We start from the raw sequence: 4506 nt of genomic DNA on the forward strand, positions 1-4506 counted from the left end.
CCTGCTTCCTGTTGTTATTTCTCCCCCTCTCTCTCCTCTGTGACTCGTCTGAGTGCCAAACAGATTACCGACTGTAATTTTGCGGGAAGGCGGGGGAAACAGCAGGCAGCGTGAAGATGAGGTGCCACACTGCGCCACTGAAGCACAAGAGATTAATAAGTATGGCAGTGCGATCCAAAAAAACCTTCCAACCCTCACCTCTCCCTCCTCCTCATAAACATGCAATGTATTATGCAAATCGTGTCTAATTTGCATATGGCTAATTTGCATATCTTATTGGTTCATCTCTCAGATCACATGGTTAAACTGCTGATAAACGCGATAAGACGGAAACGTGAAGTAAAAATACTTATCGGGGCAAAGACGTCGTGCCCCGGTCCAAACAGGCTTGTAAGAAAGAGACAATGAGAGAAAACAGAAGTCCCTGCAGGCGGTTTCATTTCCACACAAGTCTGTTCTTCCATATGGTGCTAAAGCATCACGAGCTGAACTTTGGATGAACTCAGGTCAAAGGTTCAAGAAGCCGGCCAAGACTAGAAATCACAAAATAACGTGTACCAGTCCGGGGGTCGTTTGGTACCAGGCCGCGAGAGTTGAGGCTCAGGTATGAAATGTATGGTTTTATCGTTATTTTTATTTTATCGTTAACTTGGTTTCCCTGGGTCTTTTCCCATGTGTTATGAATAAATGTTATTTTTTTGGTACTGGCGCTGGTCTTATTTTGCTGTATTCATCCACGACACCTTAAAGGCCGGTCCATGAAAATATTGTTGGACATAAACCGGTCCATGGCCCGGTTGGGGACCGCATAATCCAAATGTACTCATTGTTAATACTATGCTTTTACTTGGGTAATACTTTGGTTACTATAACTTATTAATCCTTTCATTTTCTGTTACTATGTAATTACTGAGCCGTAATACAAGTGGGGTTTTTTTATACCTCAAGAGGTGGTGGAAACCAAAACTGGAGTTAAAAGATTAAAAGATTACTGGACTTACATTCCTGAGACAAACGCAGACACGGGTCCAGTGGGATGATAACTTCGCCAGAATGGACTCAAGCTGACACGTGCTCTGTAAAGACAGACTGCAGTCATGCACAGTGGTAGCCAAAATACATGCAATTTAAATATAACCAGAAACACAAGTAAAACTTTATCTTTGAAGGTAAAGAACAGAGTTTAAGTTTTGAAAAGTTTCTTATGAAACGAGGATTTGAGAAGGACGTCAACACTGGGAAACGAAGAAGAGACGGTTGAATAAAGAGGGAATCTGTCACAACAAGAAAATAAAACATGAAAAATAAAATAAAACATGAAATTACATTTTTTGCATTGATGTAATGCTTCAGTATGCACGACCCTCTCAGCTGAAATCGTTTTAAAGCTAAAATCTACATGTTATTCATTAATTTTCAAATGTAAAAATTCACCAAAAAAGCTGAAAAAATAGTAAAGCTGTTGATTTAACAAGTTAAATTACAGTAATTTACTCACAGTCCTGCAAAGTTGAACATTTATGCTTTCCTTAACATTTTCCAAAACTGACTGCAGTCTTTGCCGGCCCTTTCTGGGCCCGGAGCCTCATGTTTGACACCCCTGGTTTAGACAATTCAAACTACTCAATCGCACTTCTCTAGAACCTCACTTTTCAAAGTCATGCTGAAAATGATAAAGAAAATTGGAGTTGAATCTGCCGACACAAACAAACAGATTGCATCTTTGTGGCTGTATGTACAGACCTGCTTTTTACCTGCACTTCTCAGGTGAGCCCCCATCCCGAACCTGAGCACGTTGTTCAGCAGCTTTGATCTCCACAGACGTCGTCACCAACTGCCAGGCCCTGAAACCACCCAGTCCTTCTAACCCAGCGCGAGACATAAAGGAGAGGGAATAAACTTCAGCTGAAAGGACTGAGTGATGATAATCGTCTCTCCCACTGAGGCAGGAGGGTTATTGCTTCTGCAGGTGTTACTGAGGTGGCGGTGGCATGGCGAGCGGTCTCCTCCCGGGGCGACTGTCAAAACACCTTTAACGCCGTCCTTCAGCAGCAGCAGCGTGGCAGCACCCAAAAGAATAAAAGAATAAACTAAAACAGAGGCTCTGCGGAAGCCTGATGAATGTTTCATGAAGGAATTATTGCCTGAGAAGGTACTGAGATAAAGTCCCAGGACGTATGGAACGATAAGAGACAACTAGAAAGGAAAGGGACTTTATATTTTTCATAAGCTTCAAAGATGGGTCACAGGAAGACATCTTCAGAAGTCTTCTAACAACTATTGTATGGCTTGTGGCCATTCTTGGAGACATACAATTTTTATATCTACCGCAGTGCACATCTGTCTGGGGGGTAAAGGCAGACTCAACAATTACAAGCTCGCGGGCTGCCTCGAGGAAGTGTGTGATGTATAATTAAGTTCGTCAAATGGGTTTGTTTGCCTCACACTTTGAGTTTCTGAGAAACAAAGGCCACTTTCTCACACGAGTCATGGAAAGTGAAGACTAATTGTTATCTGAAATGCAGCGCGAATCAAATGTGACTTTCCATACATCAGGGTCAGGGACGCAGGGTGGGCGACGCAGAGGAAAGCAATTAGAGTCGAAATACATGCAAAACAAAAAAGCTTTAAGCTTTAAGTCAATCTGTGGACTTTATGTGTGATTAACCTGTTACGCAAACCTTTAAAGGAACGAGTTCGGTGTCTGAAGAAGAGACACGGTGAAAACTGGAAATACAGCAGAGGTGAAAGCTCGAGTCAGTCAGCCACAGCTCGCTGTCGTTGCCTTTACGGGTCCAGAAATGATGCTACAACTGCTGATAGCAAAGCCCTTTGTGCATTTTTATTTTGTGTGGATATTGTTCACCCTCATTGGGGCTCTCAGATTACTAGCTAACATTACAAACTAAATAGCTAACCGAATACACTGCACTAAAAACCTGTGTATGATTGTTTGGTATATTGCCTGTACAGTTGCCCATAATTCTAATGAAAAGCACCAACTTGTCTGCAAACACTTGCCAACTACCAGCAAAGACGTGGTAAAACTTGAAAAAGTACAATGCAAACTGGACCGGAGAAGGTGCACCTTCAAAAGTAAAATTTGTGCCTCAGCATGTTTCAAAAGGAGCAACTTTTTGAAGGGTACTATTGCTTGAATAGTTGCTGGCAACTGTGGACGACTGCTGTAATCACGAGGGGGGATTTGCTAACCTGTCACACGTGTTCTCCTGCAGGAGGTTGCCAGATGGTCGCGGACCAGTGCAACTGAGGCCTTATTCACTTGTCCAAGCCAGACAAATCAACGTTGCTAGCAGTCACATGTCTGCAAAGGCAGTTACATGTTCGTGTCACATTTTAAACACAGACTTAGAAGTAGCATGTCCCACTTTTATATTGTCTATGATTCAACATCAGCAGACTAATAGCTTAAGGTTGGATTTGAGCTGAAAAACCAAACAATCCTTCTGCTTCTTGTTTTTTAGAGCTAATATTAGCTAATGCGGGCCTGCTAATACAAAATGCTAGCTCTGCTAAGTCCTATTTAGCATCATTAAATTATTCAAACGAGGTCTAGTAACTTCACCGTCCATTTTCATAGTACTTGATGTTTAATAACCATATTAGATGAACTCATTAACCATCAGTAAACAACATAATTACAAAATATGCATAGCTTACATTTGCTTTTTAGAGTAATGAAATCTCATAGCAGATTTTTATTTATGTAGCCAAATTAAAGCTAGCTAGCTAAGTCAACTTTACAGCTGACTTTGACTTAGCAGACCTTAATGTTGGCATACATAACATGAGATGCAGAAGTATATTGTCAGTTTTGTGTGCTGAATACCTAAACACTGTTTCATAGATATTAGCTTACACACAAACACAAGTAATAATATTATCACTGCAAATAGCAATCACAGATTTTTCAAGGCTTTTTTAGTTCATATTTTGTATCTCCGTCTTTTCTGGGTGAGGAAAAAAAATCATGTTAATCAGGGTTTACAAAACGCTGGGTACGCTGATGAGCCAGGTGTAAATTACCATGTGATCTCTCTGTGCAATGACATCCAATCAATGGGCCTTTCCAGCTGCACTTTCAGAAATTAAACCCAATGAGCAAAAGTGGCACCCATCCATCTCTGTGCTACACTTCCCAACGTAGAATCCCACAGATTGGCCGTCATTATCCAGACAGATCACGTGTTAACAGCATGAAGTGGAAACAGGCTCTTAATGAGCAGCAGCACATGTAATCTACCTCTGCTTGAAAAACAGCCAGTTTATCCTATGACATCCAAGATCGTAATCAAAATGCTTTTACTCACACACCAATGAACCGATTTCAGAGCTTTACCCTCTGAAGCACCGCTGTGTACACATTTTTTTTCCAGAATAGCTCCCAACCACGGAGTTTATATCCGACCAAACCAGGAAGCCGATATGTCTCAACTGAAGTTTACAGAACCAGCTTTAAAATGACTGACAGCAGACTGGGTGATA

The sequence above is a fragment of the Maylandia zebra genome, linkage group LG10 (assembly GCF_041146795.1).
Source record: "Maylandia zebra isolate NMK-2024a linkage group LG10, Mzebra_GT3a, whole genome shotgun sequence".
NCBI classification, from domain to species: Eukaryota; Metazoa; Chordata; class Actinopteri; order Cichliformes; family Cichlidae; genus Maylandia; species Maylandia zebra.